Here is a 20,280-nt window from a genome sequence, read left to right as displayed (position 1 = left end):
CATTATCTCCTGCTACCACTAAGTTTATTTATTTTTATTTCGAAATTCTACGTAAAGTAAGTGTTTGTTGTTGACACTAGCAGTGATTTACCAGATTACTGATCACCAGAAGTTCAAGATATAATTCTGGCGTAAATATTTCGGAAGATACTAAATGTAGCGGAAATAGAGTACTAGAGATTCCGTATTTAAAAAAGGTATTAAATAAAATATAAATACATATGTACCAGTAAATGTATCTTTAGTATGTGGTGCAATTGGTAGATTCTAACAAAGATTTTATGTAAAAAGAAAGTACGGTTAGTTGTATCTTTTCCTCACCCTGAATATATACTGAGATTCTGCAATTTTCAATTTGTTGCAAATACAAAATAACAAAAATTAAGGGGAATATAATAAAAACAAAGCTTTAATTTACAAAATTTTATTTTCTCCTTCTCTCACCGGCGTCCTTAGTCTATGTGTGTTCTTTCTTTACGTAATGGTAACACCACAACTGTCATTTCATCTAAAAAACCGGCACAGACTTTAGGTCAAACTAGCGTTTAAAAGTTGGTAAGAATTCACGAACAGCCGTCAGCCTCAAGCCTGTGCAGTTTCCAGTAAATTAAACATTATTTTTAGATGGCAAGACTCACTAAACGCTAACATTATGTTGTATGTTTTCTCATCCCAAATTACACCTATAGACAACCATTCATTATATTTTATAGCCACGAATTATGAAAACAATATTAAAAAGACAAAAGTCACGTTTAGTCACGGCGGTTATAATACATTTATTCGGACACATTTACAATATTCTATAAAACAATAAGTTATGGTATATTTAGCGATGCATTGACTTATCTACGTAAAGAGACACATAGAAGGGAATGTTAGCGTTTAATTAAACTTACATACGACTGTATACATTTAAAATCGATTCGAATGAGTTAATCGATAGTAAAACGTAGATCAATATATACAGAGACCGTTAGTAACTCGAATTTAAAGTTTAAAGACGTTGGCATCAAAATTATTGCTACGAAGTTTTGCGCCCAAACTTTAGGTACAAGATGTGTCTACTTACGGCTACTAGGTTTACACTAATATTTACAACATGAACGAATGTTAACGAGCGATTGAACTGGATCGTAGTTTATATAATGAAATAACAAAATTCGATATATTTACACGATTGTAAATCACAGAGACACGTGCGCAAAAACTTAAATTTTACATGTCAAACAAATATGTAAACATATCGTAACTGGCAAAAGCCATATAATTATCCAACAGCGATTATTTAATTTATTAATTAATATAGTTTTATAATGGTACTGGTTCGCGAAGATGAATATATTGAAACGGAAATATGAGAGTGGTGTCAACAAGAGGAAAGCCAAAATCAATGTAGTTGGTAAACATTTTAGAACATTATGTGTGATGAAGGTAACATTGCAACCTTGGCACAAGAAGATTGATTTATTTATGATTTCGGCCCGTATTTAAAATATTTCATGTACATTGTGCAGCTGAAGATAAAAAGGTGATAAATTGTAATATAATACTTATTTTTTGATTTTAAAATACTACGTATCGCCGATTTAAAAAATATTGTTCAAATTCGAGCAATGAAATACACAATATATAGTACGCGTATTACTACATAAGATATGCCATAGACTTTAATCTTCGCAGTTTCATTATATTTTACATTAGATAACACGCTTGTGTTAAACACATCTGTTAAGTACCAGTAATTGGAAATTTACATACAGCAAGTTAAATTTTACATAAATTGCCATTTTCACAACCGAAATTAAATATGTATTAGGTACTAAGTATAACTTAACAGTTCACTGACTACGGAAAATTATTACTGACGAAACAACTCGAGAGTAATAAGTTTCTTTCGTCATTAGTTCATCGTCTAGCACAACACTGTCACTCTGATTCCTCCTCACTGGGCGGGAGGTGAGACTTGAGAGATGGCGACGTGGTCGACAGATCGAGCGCCGGCTCGTGGTACTGGCTGGACGAGGGCGCCGGAGCTGGCGGCAGGCCCAGAGCAACTAGCGGCGGCCGCGCGAACGGCTGAGGATAAGGCAGCGGCGGACCTTCCATCTGAGGCGCGTGGCAGCTCGGCAACACTGGCGGAGTCCAATAAGCCGCGTTACCCGGCTCGGGCTTCACCCCAGCAGCGCTTAAGTACGAACAAGCCATCATCTGCGAACAATCATAATTCACTCGTTAGGATAAAACCTTCAACTTATCTCACGTAATCGAGAGAGTGTATTGAAGCGAGAAAATATGTTACATAAATAATGAAATATGTAGTATTATGAGATGAGAGGCCTAAAGAATTCGCGGATGGGTGGGGGGGCACTTCTCTAATCACGCTAATGGCCAATGCGCAGCTCGCTCCCGCCCGGCCGGCACAAGAAGGCTTTCACGCTAATGCAGAGCGGGCGCAGGAGCAGTTCGCTTCTAAATCGCATCGCACGTCGCCCGAGAACATGCTGGTTATAATTTTGGCGCGTTAGCGTACCACTACGAATGTGTAAGCGTTCTTGTTTATGTTAGTCTAAACTCGCTTAAACTTTAAGTTTATCTTGAGCTCCATACCCAATTTATTAATAAAATTGTAAGATTTAAATACGACTTGCGATAGGATATAACTTGTCTCATTTTTCGATGCATAATACATGCATAAAGCTACTGTAATAAGATGAATATTTAGAGATGAGAATTTAATGCAAATGAGATAATAAACATTGTTTATATACGAATATAATCCGTAAATATAATTAAAAGAACATAAAATAAGTTTCTGATTACAATAAAGTACTAATAATGTACAGTTTATAAGATGTCATAGTTCGCCAGGGTATACATGAGATGAACATATTGTTTAATAAATGTTAGAGATCCACAATAGCATTAAATCGGCAATATTTCTAAAGTAATTGTTTCTAAAGCATTTAGTGGCTGTATATCAGGCAACCGGTGCAGACCACCGCTAGCGTCCATTTTTCTCACATCGTTGAGAAATTGTTTACGAACACGACGTAGGAGGCCGCTATCCAGACACTAACATTGTTCCCCCGTTGTATAAAATACGGTTTAATTGTTGATATTGTTTCAGATACACGTGGAGCACAACAAATATGTGACAATTATACGGATCGGGCGTTGAATTGATTTGTAAGTCTGTTGGTATGCCCATTGTAACAATAGTTACATAGTAAATGCCGCGTACAAAAGCCTCCACACAATTGGCATAGTTCGCGGCAACAGCTGCTCGCGTATAGCGTGTTCTAACAATGATATTGTAACTTTAATATTTATTGCACTTGATAGCAGGACGATTTAATTGCAGCCAGAACAAGCCCGTCGCGCGGCTCGCACTGCGTTATGCAGTGTACAGTGTGCAATGTGCCTGCGCCGCGCCAACACATCGACCACAATGCAAATACGAATTAAAAAGACGAAATTTCATGCATAAATTAAATTTATTCAAAAGCTACAATCTACGTAAAGACTTTAAACAAGCAGAACTTAATTAACTTGACGCCATTGTAGCCCAGAACGTAAAGTGTATAATTAAACCCTTCACGTAAACGCTTTGGTTAATATGTTTAAGCGTCGGTATTGCTTTAGGAGACCTAAACTCTCCTATGAGAATAAACAAGGAGTGGAGGCAGCGCGGCGCTGGACGAGGCTTGCCGCACAAATGAATTAGTGGTGTGACCCCCACGAGCCTCACAAGCGGGCGGCAGTGGGCCCCCGAGCAGGCCGCGGCGCGCCGCCCCGTGCGGGAGGCATGTTGCGATTAAAATATAATTAGGCGCTCGGCAATTGTTTCGCCATCGAGCCAGGTGGCGCGGCTCAGGCGGCTAGGTAAATTAAATAGCCGTATAGGGTTTCCAATTACGACCGCCGGCGGCCGCGGAAAACACGCTTATTGCCTAATAATAGAACGGGGGAGCAATATGAGGATCTTGTGCGGTTGATTAATTATTTCACGCGGTGTACCGTTAAAAAATGTAACGAACGGGGCGAGTGGTGGCCACCAGCTAGATAAAGTAGGGACACGGTACCGGACGATATTCAAGTAATGCCATATTAATTAGAATCGGTGAGACAGTGCCACGCGACTAATAAATCACGTTCGCCCACCGCGGCACCGCGCACCTACTTTCTGTATTAATGAATTCAAACGGGTCGCGATAATTGCGTACCTAATTACGAGCGGACGGAACTGTCTAATTTATCACTGTCGGATTATGAATTAGGAATGGCGTTAATTAAACATGTATAGCTTTGTGTAGGTGACGTATTACCTATCCCCCGATACAATAACATTGTCTTGTTGCGAGGACTAGCAAACAATTAATATCACAAATGTAAGTACTCCTCAGTGTAATACGTAATTCTGCTCGATACAACCGGAATCATCTAAAACACAAATTCAACCATTTTCATTTATGGATTAATTAATTAAAACAGTTTCGCAATTAATTAACGGTGTGCAATAAAATTTGTAATTTCAATTATGTAGATTTGCGTAGTATATTTCCGTCTAAGCGAATTTATGCCCTATAAAATGATCATTAGCAGTGGTAATGGCGAGGTGCATTTTCTCGGGGTCAAGGGCACGGGGGTCGGCGCTCGACCCCGGCTGCAGTCCGTAATGACCGAAACCTGATATGCCCTGGGTTGGAAGCAACGATTCTTATTCTACATTAAACAATGAAAAGTTAAACTAAACTCTACGAGTTATACTGTTATTAAACTTTGACAGTTTTATGGTGTACATTTCTTAGAAATGTGAGTTATTTTTTAAGCCACTTCGAAGTCTCAGGTTAATAAATTCGCAGTAATATTAGCAGTATTAATGTTTTAAGGTTGTCAAACTTGCATTACGTTTAGCGGATGTTCGCAATAAATACAAAATATCCTATATTCGAACGGTAATCATACAAGGCGAATACTATTTAGGTTTACAACAGGCGTTCGTCGTAAAACCACTGATACGGAACAAATTTTATGACGAATACGAACAAATTTTGTAAGCAAATTTTTTATGTTTACCTTTGTTATTTCGATGCATATTGTAGCATTTTCATATCGTTTTGTACGGTAGTGCTATAGCGGAAAATATTGCCAACGGTAACATCATTTTGATGACCGAGGCTTTGCGAGAAAATAGATGGAATGGATGAATTGAATTGACAATTGGGCATGCAATCATAAATATTATATTGTTTTCCGGTTTTGAAATGGATAACGTTTGTTAATAAGTTTAATGTAAGTACAATTTTTTATGGAAAAACTTAATTCTTGCCTCAATACCAACGACAGTAATAAAAAGAACCAAATCTCATAAATAGCAGACTGCTATAAAAATCTTACACAAATAACAACAAACTTTAAAAAGCTTTAACATATTACAGACAAAAGCACCACGTATAATTCTAAAACACAGGAACGAAAATAACCAGCAAACTGCAACCTTTTTTTCTACACTTTTATTTCGAAACGGGCAATAAACGTTCAGTGTAGTGCCTTTAAGAAATTAAGTTTGTATATGTCCAATTTAATATCGAGTATTGAATAGAAAACGCTTGTACGGGTACAATGGCCCATCGGCATTCCATTAACTAGTTGAGCAAACACAGGGACGCGTTCGGGCACTAACTCAATACAAAACGATTCCTAGCGAGCGATACCCGCACATTTGGGACATTCCTATTCGATTGTAACCACTGTTTATATTGGCGGGCGGGCGACAGTCCCGCCGGCAGACTTTCGCGAGACAATGCAAGACTGGGCCTAAATAATTTAATAGTTGTAGGTTCAGTCGAGCGCTCGGCAAACAGTTCGGCTTGTCGCCGCTGTCTATCGGTCCGACCGAGTAGGAGGGAGCTCTCATTGGATACCAATATTAATCCTCTTAAGGTTCTGTTCTAAATATAACACTGTTTGTAGTCCCAGTCAAAATAATACGTTTGTAGTTGTGCGGAAACACTGTTTACGGTTTCGCTAGAAATGTATTTTTGCACGGTTCTTGAAAGATGTTATAACATCCGCTGTATAAACTACGTTTAGAGTAAATTATATAATTTCAGCTATCGTAAATATTAACTACGTTGCAAATATAAAATGATCTAACGTATTAAACTTTACATAAAAACAATAATACAATTAAGACACCAAAGCGGACACAATTTGTCAAATACGTGATTGCAATAAATACGCGAAGGGCGTAAAGGTATGGTAAGGTAAGATAGAAGAGTGATAGTGAGCGTTTGGATAAGGCGGGCGGTAATAAATTAGGGCGGGCGGCGGCATGCAGGGCGGGCGGGGTGGCGGCGGATCGCGTGCGCCGCGGCCGTTTGTCGCGTGGCGTGCGCGCGCGCTCATTGCTTATTCATGCGGCCGAGGCACGCACCACCAAAGCACTGACAGAGCGAAGACAGAAGACTCTTGTCAATCATATATTTATATTAACGTATATTTTCAGTAGTATTGTCTAATTATTGACATTGGGCTATCTTTACCTCTACGTAGTTTAGTGGGTAAGATTTTGGCGTTGTTCAGTTTTGTAATAGGGACGCGAATATGAGAAAATTATAACTTCAACTAATTGATTCGTTAATAAAGTTTGCTTCTCTAGTATGCTAGCCAATCACAAAAGTGCATTTTTAAAATAATTTTTGTTTAGAAAAACTGACTTATATTTACATAATCAGTGCAATTTGCTCCAAGAAGTTACAGACAGTTACAAATTGTTAGAGCCATTTCATGATATGTAATAACAACCTCTGTTCTTGCCAGGATTTTGGCGTGAGCCTATGTTATTCGTATCGAAATTCTAACATGATTCATTCCAACACATAACTCAATAGCCGTGCATTAACGAAACCTACTGACAAACATTGCCTTCAACGCGAGTCATTATTGCGCTCTCATCACACCGATGTCTTCATAATGCGATTCTGTTTGTTTATTCTTCTGTTTGTAGTGCATTAAATGTTTCGCAATTAAACGCTTGTTTTAGAATTGTTAATTTGTGATGTATTATTTTTGGGTTAATGCTGATTGATACAGATTTATTTAATTAACATTGATATATCACGGAGCTGCGAAAATGTTACTAGTCCTGGTATTAATGTGGGTATAAATGGGAAGGGAACATTCTACGTTGAAATTATGATTGGCCAGCGCGTTTTTATTAGTATGTCGGAGTATGAAAACTCTTTCTACAATACCTAATAGATGTGAATACAAATCGATCAGGTTATAAAATTACAATAATGTAACTGTGTATGTACGTCAAAGGAATTCGCATAATTCTCGATAACGAGTGTTCAAGTCGGTTTCTTACTTCAAAGCTACCGTTTCAGTTACAGTTTATTATTAATAAAATTTGGTCGGGTTGTCGGACGGGCGCGGAGGCGGCGGCGGGCGCGGGCGCGGGCGCGGCGGGTAACGAGCGAGGTCCGCTCTCGTTATCGGCGGCCCGGCCGGTCAGCGCCGCGGAAAATTCGCCCGAAACTGACGCGCGTGAAAATTTAATGAACGGCCGGACGCTAGTTAACTAAAAGGTAAAGTGCACCCTCTTGACGTGTTCGGTAAATATTAATAGTGAGTGTGCTAGCGTGAGCCATTAAAAATGCACGACTCCGCGGACACGGCGCTCCGTCCGTCCGCGCCGCGGTCGCCGCCGTGCCTACGTTCATTAGCCTTTTTACCGCCGCGGCTCTCCTCCAAATTAACTTCACTTTATAATTTTCAACTCTCGATTATCTGACGCGAATGTCTTTTTTCACGAGCTCGCGTTGCTATCGAATTCGTCCCATAAAACTGCATCCAATATCGAACTTCGTGTTATTCCGTCTGTGCATGGGCCGCGAACACTTTCCGAGAACAAGTTTTACTATCCGAGCCGTTTTAAACTCTTACGGACGCTATTAAGGATAATAGAAACTGTCTAACTGGAACGATGAGTCAAGGAATTATATCCGCGACTGGAATGATCTAAGTTTGACTTTTATGTCGATTTCAGTTGTTAGACGACGGCGCAGTTGTTTGTGCCGTTCGCAAAGTATCGGAAGGTGTCGCGTCGTGTTAGAGCGGGGCGGACGGGGCACGGCACAGTATATCTGTTACGCAGTAATGAGGATCGTTAATTATGTATCGCTAGGTGCGTAAGCTTTTCAATTCGGCACAGTATCGCGGGCTCTCGCGAACGAGGTCAAGGGTTCGCGACTCTCTCAACCCTGAGGGGCTGCTGCCAAATTAATGAGGCACTCCTTTGTAATAAAGAAATAACAAGAATTGCGCACGCGAGCCTGCGCCACCGACTTCGATGTCATTAAAGGCGTCGCGAAATCTTGAAGCGACTCGTTACCGCGCCTCGCCTAAACAACTGACTTTTCATCAACATTCCAAAATGTGTCCTTAAATTACGCGACTCCGGCGGGGCACGGTGTGACGTTTCCAACAGAATCCGTAATGCAAAAATGAAACATATATCTACGGGGCGACAGATACTAAAATGTAGACATGTTAGATGTTATATAGTCTCAATTGAGTTCAATTACCGCCGGCCGACACATAAAACTTTAAAGCGAGTACACAATCTTGTGACGTTTCATATTACCGGCGCAGACGGGGTAGATTAGAGCGGGGGTTGCGCCAGTCCCGGCGGCCTGCGGGCACGGGTTTCTAAGTCCGGGCTAATTGGATGAGCCGCCAGGCCAGCCCAATTAGCGGCACCGTTGTGATTCATTTTAATCGGGCGCCCTTATCAGTGCACCACTCCGCTCTAGTGTACTCCTAACTTTAAATTACACTGAACGTATACACGCGTTGTTATATCAACATATCACGTTTCTCTTTTGTTTCCATATTGTGAACACTAGCGCGACTGATATTGTTTTATAGAAAAATGTACGTTATTGAAATCACAAAATTTGGTTTTTGCAGTTTTTGTTAATTGAATATTTTCTACATATTTTTGTGAAAAAAGCAATTAATCGAAACGTGTTAATTTCGGATTTTTTCACATACGATTGCTATTTTAATAATAGGAACACGAGTGTCTTAATTATAAAATAGTTGTATATTAAAATACCATATAACACTACGGTGATATGTTGTTACACAATATTAAAGAAAATAAAAGTGGATTACTTAATGTATGTTATATTTGTATGCCGGCCGTGTCTAATTGTTGTAAGGTCGTCTCAGATTGCACTTGTGGGCTATTTGAACAGTTGATTGTGCGCGAGTCTGCATATTAATTAGTTATATGAAGTTACTTTTAAAGGAATCCTTTGTACCTATACGTTCATTTTATGCAATTAAAGAATTCATGTTGCGTGTTAGCGAAAGGTTGTTTTGCAATTAATTGTTATAGCTTATATATGAGTCATAGATTTTTATATATCATAAATAATACAAAACTTCATAAACCTACTGATAATCATTTTCATTCTGAGGAAGAGTGCACAACATTCCGTAACAATTCCGTAAATAACACGCGGGGCAGTAGGGCGAGTCAGTCGACTGGGGCGCCGCGCCGCGCCGGACCCGGCTCTGTTCCCGCGCGGGTGCGACGCGCCGAGGTGCGTAACCGCGCCGCCCAGCGCCGATAACATCAAAACCCCGCCAAGACTCCACTTAATTATTTTATTTTCACAAAATGGAACACTGCAATTACTTAAAATAACATTAAACTAAGTGTAATCAAACTTAATGTACATATTTAGTAAATTACACAACGCAAATCTCGCTTTCCATTTATTTGCAGTTTTTTTTATTAATGAAAAAGCAACGGAAGCGGAGCAATTTACGTGATAGTTTTCGGATATAAAAAGAGTATTCGTGTTCATTACGCAAATGACACTAAAATGATGATAGTGATAGATTTATTAAAAATATTGGAACACACGTGAAATCCTCGATGTTTTTTTTTCATCAAGCGAAATGCATTCGATCGTGGTGTATCAAGCAGACGAACACGTCCATTAGAGGCGCAAGTTTACAAAACACAACGGGCGGGCGGCGGGCGGCGAGGCTGCGAGCGCGAGAGCCCGTGCGAGCGGGACGACGACACAAACCACTTCCGCAATGAGATGGCGCACTTCCTGTGATTGAGGGCCGCAAGCCCGACACCCTGGCGGCTCCTCCGCTCCTCGAGCGACGGTCACTGTGACCACCGCCTAACCCTCGCGCAACTCTTTTGTATAACTTTACCAAATATCAAATTAGCCTGATGTAATTAGAGTAAATAAGTTTACTTGTTTGGCCATGCGTTTGTTGACTCTATGCGACGGCTAAACGAATTGTTTTGAATGGGTGCTTTAACAACTTGTTGGTTTTGAGTATGTTATAAATGTATGAAAGGGATATTCATTTAAATATTTATACGACATAATGTAAGTATACGTTAGTTTTCTAGCCGATATCATATAAAAATTATATATAAGAACTTTTGCAAATTTTGATGTATTTATGAGGAAGGTTAACATTATTTTGCACATGTTCAGGAAGGTTACTTTTGGAGGCTATAAATGTATTAATGGTGGTGGGTTTATCATAACCCAGATTTGGACTAACTTTACATCAAGCTGCCACCATGTGTATACTTTTGTGTATCACGCGTGTTTGTTATATTATTTTAGAAGGGAATGCCGTTTAATTTTTTTTTAAGAAACGGCGACGTACTGACAAATTATCTTACTTAACGATATTTAGTAACAACTATTCATGGACATTCCTAGACGAATCGTAGAAATTGGTGACTAAGAAAAATTTAAATAACGAAAAGATTTTTTGGTATGTTAAAATCTTTAAAAAGTTTTTACATTACCGAATTATTGATATAATTAAGTCAAAGTACATGCGCCAGTGTTAGTGAACCGGCGCAGTCTGAAGCTCATTGTGTAATTTCCAGTGCATCCCGTTCCCATCTCTCTCGCTCAGCTAAGTAATGACTTAGATCCATTCCCGGATAAATAGCAAATTGAATGTGTGCCCCTCGGTACGGTATCGCACGCGGCCACCCCGCCCGGCGCCGAGTGCGATACAACAAACACCCAGCCACTACTCCTACCCACTCGCCGCTCCTGCACTATGCACATAACCGATATTCCGATCATCCCTCACATCCTCAACACAATTAACGCCGAATCCCATCAATTATCAAACCAAAATAAGTTTACTTTCGGCCTGATTAAATTAGCCAATTTAATGTGGACCGAAACAACTCCGACGCGCGGCATTAAAACGGAAAAACCGGTAATTTCGGACGCCGGCGAGCACAGTTAAAACTATGTTTTAAAACTAATTCCCAGACGAGTACGGCGCGTCGATAACCTTCTATTTACAATGTTTTTCGTTGGTCGTATTTTTTGGCTCGTTTTACGGACGGGAATATGAAAAGTTTGGGGAAGCTCTCGCGGAGAGGCGTAAAGGCGGTTTACGACGCGTCTTCGAGTTGAATGCGCCACATGTTCGCGTATACCGTTGAATACAACGCGGTATAACCGCATTACACGTGCTATGACCTGACCATGAAAATTTTAAACGTCTCGTTTGAAACTAACAGGCCGGCGCGGCGGATAGTGGCTCGTTCACACTGCACTGCTCTCTGCTCACTACGCCGTGGTGAAATGGCAGAATAATGCACGAGCTTCCTTAACACACAAATATTCCACGGTTTTGTATAACAAACATAAAAGCCTTTAAACGTCGTCAGTGCAATACGCCAGAGGCCAGCTGCAAAAACACTCCCGCTCGAAACACAAAGAGACATCTTTATAAATTCTCTATTAAGTTTTGGATACGAGTTTCAATGAACACAAATTCCTAGAGTGTGTCCAATAAAGGACGGCGTGCAGCCGCGTTAGGAGGCCATAAACGAACGTATTATCCATGTAAGGCGGAATAGCCGTTGCACAATTAATTGTTTCATTTTGGGAAACAATTCCCTCTCCTCATTCAATTAAGAGCGGCGACTGAGGGGTGTGGGGGTGCGGTGGGGGGTCGCCCGGAGTACCGCCCGCTCATGAGACGGACGTATTAATAGCGCCTGCAATATTGATATACTCGTATCGTATGCTACGTACGGCTTCGAATACGATATTGTTTGTTAGTCAATTCGATTTGTGTCGATCATAAATCTTGCGCCTTATGTTGAGTTTGGAGTTGATTGAGTTCGCATGGAGTACGCAAGAAAAGGGAGTGATTGTTTCATATGACGGGTGAGGTCACGCGTGGGCCGCCCGTCGCCCGACCACGCAACACGCCGCCACCACGCCACGCGACTGTCTATGTTCCTTTTGTAAAACTCTTAATTAACATTTCTTAATGAATAATTGATCAGCACGAGACGCGACTCGCGAGGTACGGAGAGGTGAAGCCGTACGGCTCAGGTGATGCCGAAGCGGGACTCAATTAGCAAAAACACACAGAATTAAGAGAGACAAACATGTCGGGACACATGAAGGCGCGCCCTCCTCAATCCGAATTTTATATTGCGCCATTCATTATTCATCGTGTTTGTCAAGAAAATTACTGTGGACCTTTTAATATAACTTCCCGAGTCGCACAAACGGAGCTACAAAATGGAGTTGTGAACAAGTTTGCTTCAAGTCGCGACTTAACCTTGGCGATTAGTGCCCGCGTGTCGAGCCGCCAAACAAATTTAATTTGGTTCTTTAATAATGCGGATCATTGCACGGTCGGCATTAGCCTGCGAGCGAGATTAATTAAGTTACGCGTTCAAATTAATAATTAAAATATGATTACGATTATGAAAATCGAAATACGTTAATTCGCCGTCTGCCACGGTTTCTGTTCTGTAGGTATTTAATTTAAAAGATAGCGGCGCGAGCGTGGCAACTCGCTGGGTGCTTTCAAATCAGCGGTGTTGGCTGAAGATTCGAGAGCAATCTGTTAGATTGGTTCATTAAGGCCTCCATTAGTGAAGTAATGAGTCGCGATGCACGCCGAGCCGGATGCCACGTAGACGAGCGTCCGACAGCGTGACGGAAAACAATTGGCACATGAAAAAATCACTTAGCGTTATCACGTCGGCACAATATAATTAGCCCCGCATACCACGACGGCAAAATTTCTTTTTCATTATATTCCGTCGTCATATTCCGATGAAGGTAACGCAAAAAGCCAAATAACATTTTCGTCTTTACATTAACGTTATCAGTAATTGCGCGGAAATGTATGTTTTTAAATATTTGCATTATCATTAGCTTAAATACAGATTGACGTTTTTGATGAGAGCCGCGAGCGGCGTTTCGACGCCGGTGTGTGCGAATAGTGACGTTTAAGGCGAAAATTAGCTGCAGCTTGGTGTGGAGGATTTCGAGTATGAATGCAGGTCGGGTGGTGTCCATTAGCCTAATTGGAGACGCGGATTGCGGTAGCGACGGCACCTACGACACGCCCTTTGTTACCAGCCACACTAAATTTGACTGCTGTGTGGAACAATCTAGATGTTTCGCATTGATAATTCTGCCTGGCGGTAATTAAATATTATTTATTTTTTATTAGCTTTGTATGTAATATTCTGACTACTAAACGGATTGACGTGTAAAATGTATGGACTTATTTAAAATTATAAATCGTATAATATAATTCATTTGGCAAAATTATTAAAGAATTTGATATTTTTGTACTCACTAAAAACTTAATATAAATATTACTAGCTTCAAGACCTAACAAATTTATTTGTTCTGGACTGTATTTTTTTTTAAATATAATAGAATAAAAAAAAATCTTATTACTTTTTGCTCATATAGAGAAAACTAAACATACAATGCAATGGTTTGAAGAGCAAGTCACTTGCACCACAAGTCTTGTCCGTCCATTAGCAATATCAAACCACACAAAACTAATTAATTACAAAGTACTGCATCAGTCACTTTAAGACCTTGGACGTTAAGTCGCATATTGCTTAGTTATTACACGGGTCACAAAGTCTGTCAAATAAAGCTTGCACATTGCTACTTAACGACAGATATAGCGGTAGTATCTACCCAGAAGACCTTACATATATGGATATCTATCAAGTACGTAATCTAATTGGGGTAATATATTTATATCTACGGAGCTTAATTAGTGGCATTTCGTAACTATATAAATATTTAATTAAATTAAATTTATTCACGTATACCAGGAAACGCTATATATATATATAATATCAGCCCTGTATTATATACTTGCCCACTGCTGAGCACGGGCCTCCTCTACTACTGAGAGGGATTAGGCCTTAGTCCACCACGCTGGCCTAGTGCGGATTGGTAGACTTCACACACCTTCGAAATTCCTATAGAGGAACTTCTCAGATGTGCAGGTTTCCTCACGATGTTTTCCTTCACCGTTAAAGCGAACGATAAATTCACACAGAATACACACATGATTTTAGAAAAGTCAGAGGTGTGTGCCCTTGGGATTTGAACCTGCGGACATTCGTCTCGGCAGACCGTTCCATACCCAACTAGGCTATCGTCGCTTTTCCAGGAAACGCTAATTGTTGTCAATTATAACTATGAAGTAATTATTTGTACCGCATAAATCTGACATAATATATTAATTTTAAACATTATCAAAGGATACAGAATGATATTATCATTTATATATTTAGCACCTTTAATTTTGTTTTATAGTAGCCAATAATAAATGTTTTTTTTTCATTGCTTTCCACTATTGATACAAACACGGCAATCCTTTTAGCGAGCGTGAAAAACTACGGCAGAGAAGTCAGCGTCTCGCGCGTCCCGCGTCCCGCCGCGCCGCGGTCCGCGAGCCAGGTGCCTCGCCGTGCGGCTTCCACGCTAAATGTATTGTCGTGTACCGCGCCTGATGTGGTCCAAACTAAACCCCAACTACTTAATTGAAAACCCTAATATAGAATCCAAATACACGATATCCCTTTCGATCCGCACATTGAAGGTGCTTCAATTCGTGCTATCATTTTACATAATGGAATACGACTGCCGAAATTCATCTCTAAATTAAATACGTCTCACGAACTAGAGCCTTGGAATCATTCTAAATTAATTCAAATCATCGGTAATAAACGTCTGCGCCACCGCTGCACCATCTTCTGGGAGCGAAGAATACGACAAAATGTTCCAAGTTTCTTCAAGCAATCAAGGCTTAATACCGTAGTGAAGTTTCAAGTTGGGAAATTATAGGGCGCGGGGCGAGGCAAGCGCGGGGCGGACGACCGCCGCGTGTCATCTCGTAACATCAAAAATGCATTTAAATTCTGCGCAATAAAAAACAGCGGCTGGAAGTTTTGCAGCGGCCCGGGGATTGAGACGGTTGCCTCTGTGCACTGTGCTCTGTACCGCACTATACTATTCAGACCGGTTCCTACTTTACAATTTGTTGCTTCTTTATTAATATTCTTTTGTGAAATATATGTGTAAAGTAAACTAAAAAACTCAGCGGGGGTGGACAGTTACGCCGCAATTGCTTTAATATTATTAGTCGTGCTGCGGTGGAAGTTTGACCTTTAAGACCGTAATGTGCTTTAAAAATCCCAATGAAAGTATGGACGTAGAGAAAAGAACTAAATTTGTAGAGAAGCATTAAATATCACTAATTATTTTTAGAATGTAAGTTTCACAGGCGTTTATCTGTCTTTTAAAGTGTGTATTTATATGTACATAATTAAATAAATCAAGCAAATAAGTTAACAAATACAGTAGATTTCGTCGTGATTAAGGCCTTAATAGCAGCATAGCATGTGATTACAGCGGCCGCTGGTAGATAATTGTAAATACACAAAGTAACAGTAATGCAGGAATTCTTTAATTAGACATGAAACAACACGGCTAGAACAATCAACTGAATACCACTCAACGAATTACAAAGCGATTCAATTATGTTGGTAACTAATAAGCCACTTTATTGTACACGTGATATACGACAATTTAACAGGAAATTAAAGTTGGCACCGCAAACCACGGACGTCATTTCGCAATAGTTTGTCCAATTTATCAGTGCCGAGAGTCGTTCGGAAATAATCGTAATCGAAGCGAGCACTGCGCCGAACAATATGGACCGATGGCGGCCTCTCTAATTGGCCCTTACCTGGAGCGCACTCGAGAATGATAAAGCCCCCATTAGCCGCCCTATTATTTACCTACTCGTCATTAGCGTAGACTTCATTAGGATAACGAGATAACGGGCCCGGCCTCGAGTACGCCCGTGCGGTATTTTTGGTGTTTTTGAACGATTCAAAGTACTACCGGGAATCGGGCCATGGACGGGCCGACAGCTCAAAGACAATTGATTTCTGGGTATTCTATGCGCTATTCAAACAAGTGAATTCGAGCTAATAATGATGTGCAAATGAGCCCGGGAGACCACCCCAGCATCACATTATGTTCCATGTTATTAAGATCGATATCGAGGTTGGCGGGAAAAATTGATGTTGCATCGAACCCGGTGCGGTTCTACAAAAAACATACCGAATTTATTGTTAATTATAAAACTCCAGCGTCGAACATTAACGCTGAGATGCGATGCCGCGATAACCGCACGTCTATTTATTTATTATTTAGATATCGGCCGGCGCGGTCACGATTCCATATTGTTTCGTTGTAATGGCATTAATGACCTCGGTTTAAAGTTGAAGTGTTAATTTGATTTAAAATTATGTACGCGATTATAATCTCACGTTCAACTTTCGCCCTAAAGCTTTAATTGCGGCGGTTGATCCCCGATGGAGCGGCCGTGATATGGTCGGTTCGCGTCGGTAATAATATCGCCCGCCGCACCGCTCCCCGCCGCGCCGATGCTAATAAAACCTGCACGTAAACCACATCGGACAGTAAACTTCGAAATAATGCAGCTTAATGCACCAGTTGACATTATAAAAGTTAGATTTAATATTTTTTATTCATTCACTGTGCCTTGTGCTTCGGTATATGCGCACTGTTTTGCGTGTGCGCTGTGACGAATTATGCAAATTGTCTGCAATAAACGATAAGAACTAATTACTCAGTCGGCGTGAGTTAATTAATTATTTATTATATTTACTTATAAATACCGACTTCCTACTACTTTATAACTATTTCTAAGAAATTGCAAATTTAAAATAATTCGTATTTTATCTAATTAACGATTATTTTATGGAAGTGCATTAAGATAAAATGGTTAATAAATAACGAACATTTTACGATTGTATATTAAATTTCCAATAAGTGGTCGCTCACTAAAAGCGCGAAGATCACGTAATGAGGAGTATAGGTGGCTGTCACCACGGTAACTTCGGTAGTTAGTTCGCGAATTTAGCTTGTTTTTGAAAGAATATGCTTCCAAATTGACCCTATATAAATATTTAAAATTATGTTTCTGGAGTTTGGTTTTTAAACCAAACGAGTTTTCCGTCACTTTTTCGGTGTGTTTTTGTATTCATTTTGTTATATTTAAACCATAGCAAATCTCAAAAATCGCATCACACCTATCAACAACTAACTAACGAGATAGAAAAATGATTACATACGAAATAAAAACATATATTAGCCGATGAAGAAATACAGGTCGAACGAAATATGAGCTAACGAAGTGGGAGAGGCCCGGGGCGTCCGTCGGCCAGCGACTAGCGAACGTTTGCGGAGTGAGTTACGGACGGGGCTCCTCGTAAACGTCACATTAATTAGCATGCCCGCTAATGAGGAGTTATGGCGCTCTAATGAGAGGACTTGTACGCGACGTATTTATTAACGTTCGCCCGACGATTATATCGGCGTGCCATTCGCACGCCATCGCCGCGCTCGCATCACGACGCTAGGAAGTGCTAATGCGACAGATTTACACCCGCCATCAATTAAACTTTCCAACAGTTTCGATATATTTTCATAATTTTCGATAAGATTGAAATGTATTGGGAGATGCGCGAGCGTAATACACTTTATAATATTATAATATACTCAGGCCTTTTTTGGCGGCACGATAATTCTCGAAGTTGAAAGTCCATAATTTTTGTACCGACCCGACCCCCTTGTCGTACTTTATAATAGCATTTTTTTCGATATTTTCAAAATTTCCTTTGGGGGCACTGCGTGTGTATATACTAATATAGTTCATTAATGGTATAGACAAATATGTATTATGTGTACCGCGTGTCTCTACCCCTTACAGGAATAGTAGAGCCAAAGAAAGAGAGGGAGAGAGAGAGAAAATTTTCCTGAGAAAATTATCTTAATTCATTAGGCAATTCCGTTAAGGAATTGCATATACCGCAACACGGTAGTTTCCTATGTTTGATTTTGTACACTATTTTAAAATAACGGGAAAAGAAATTATTCTGTGAAATAAGCCACAAAAATTATTGAAAAATGAAGCAGTTTTTCATATTTCAAATATTGTTCTGTGGAAATGTTGGAGTGTGGCAGGGTTATCGCTCTTTTTCTTTCTCACGCGCGCAGTGTCATGGTCGGTGACACTCGGTTACGTCAAACTTTACTATTATTTTTATTTGACAACCACCACTTCTACCAAGTTTCAAACCTTTATAACTGCTTTATTATCGCATGGATTTTGAAAAATATTTTTCCATTAGATTTTGTATCACATACATTTATGATAAATGTATTTAAAAAAAAGTGAACAACCCTATAACCCAATCGACATTAATAAAACTGATATATTTGTACCTCAAACATTAATAAAGCCATACCACACGGCACATTCTAGATTTAGATAAGTGTGAATCGATGTTATACAATACCGCGAGAAAGAACAAAGCGTGCATTACCCCACAAAAGGAGAGCGAAAAAGACGTTAATAATATTCGTCAAAGCACTTTGGTTACATTAAATCAATTTGCCCTTTCCGCGCGGTAAGTAGCGAACGGTGTAATTGATAAGTTGAAACCCTTGTACCGAGCAGGCTACAGTTTGGCACTGCCAACATTCTGGCTGAGTTTCCGTGTCACGTGCGGTATCGCGTCTTTCTTCTCTTTCTTTATACAAATGAATGTTTCATTCGAATGTGTTCATTGTGTTCATTTTGTGTTGGTAATACCATCTCTTAGTCTGCTGGTGGGAGTTTGTGAAAATTCTGTCTATTTTTTTTATTGTGACTATACTCGTATTATCAAGCTATAAGTAATACATTAATTTGATATAGTTTAAAAGTTATTATTGAGTTCCATTGTATACCTCTATACACACCTTAGTTGATTTATATAAGCTATATAATATATTCGCATTCAAGTTTAATACCAGCAAGCATAGCTTTCTTTAAAATTTGCAGACGCAGTCATACTAAGGAAACTAATACATACGACTTTTAAAATTAGAATGTCATCGATATTCCGAGTATGATCACTTAATAGAAAGTTTATAACAAGCATCCGTAGCGGAAGTAAGTTTATTGCATTAATAATTTTAATCTGAGAAGACAGCCACCTTTGTGGACTATGAAAGGGATGCTCCATAAAGGAGTGCACCGGAACAGATCGCACGACAATATCCTAATTCACTCGCGCGAATGTAATCCATTAGTGTCCCCCCTTCATAGGGCGCCCCCTCCCCCGGCCCCGGGCGGCACTCGCCGTAACCGTCTGTCATTCATAAACCTCCATATCATTTGTATTGGCACATGTTTCATATGACTAATGGATGGAGACATTAAATATAAAAACGACGACCTTATTACTGTGAATATGCCGGCGTGAAAGGGAATTTTAAATTGTTTAATTGTTTTCTTTGGTGATTAAGGATTTACTTCAAATGCATCATTTTAGATATTCCGTTATTATCATCATTAGATCTACATATGAGGTCCAGAGCTAACGAGTTTTGAGTTAAAGTAAGAACTTGATTACTCAGATAATTATTTTACCTATGGAAGATGAAGAAACGCAAGAGAACCCTAGCCCCTTTCTATAAAAAGCTACGTCCTCCTATTTTTATTAGCCGGCGCCAATACTCGCACACTCTATTAATAATCAATTATAGACTTAGGTAATTTTAGAAGGTTCTATAATATTTTAAGTTGGGTTTCTATTATTACATTATTTTCCTCAACATCCTAGAACTTCCCAGAGGTTTACTGTAGAGAAGATGCAGTTTTTCTAGGAATACTAATTCAGAAGTTTAAATGGTATAAAATATTTCAATATCCTAATTGTCAAAAATACTGTAATAAATTACAGTTTAACATTTGAGCCATAGAATATTTTTACAGGAAACTCTTAATTATTAATTACTCAGTAACAAGAAATTATAATGGACTAAATAA

General features: G+C 39.6%; 1 protein-coding gene across 2 annotated transcripts in view; it reads right to left on the bottom strand.

Moving 5' to 3' along the window:
• Nucleotides 1-408: 408 nt before the first annotated feature.
• The window catches only part of LOC115456258 (LIM domain transcription factor LMO4), a 160,259-nt gene continuing 140,387 nt past the window's right edge, over nucleotides 409-20,280 (bottom strand). For both annotated transcript variants that reach the window (XM_030185252.2, XM_030185251.1), the window contains exon 5: nucleotides 409-2,211. The gene's annotated coding sequence lies outside the window, so the exon portion shown is untranslated. The remainder of the gene's footprint in view (nucleotides 2,212-20,280) is intronic.

Source organism: Manduca sexta, chromosome 23 (genome assembly GCF_014839805.1).
Source record: "Manduca sexta isolate Smith_Timp_Sample1 chromosome 23, JHU_Msex_v1.0, whole genome shotgun sequence".
In the NCBI taxonomy this organism is placed as follows: Eukaryota; Metazoa; Arthropoda; class Insecta; order Lepidoptera; family Sphingidae; genus Manduca; species Manduca sexta.
The sequence above is the reverse complement of the archived record's forward strand: the minus strand, read 5'-3'. Positions and strand labels throughout refer to the sequence as shown.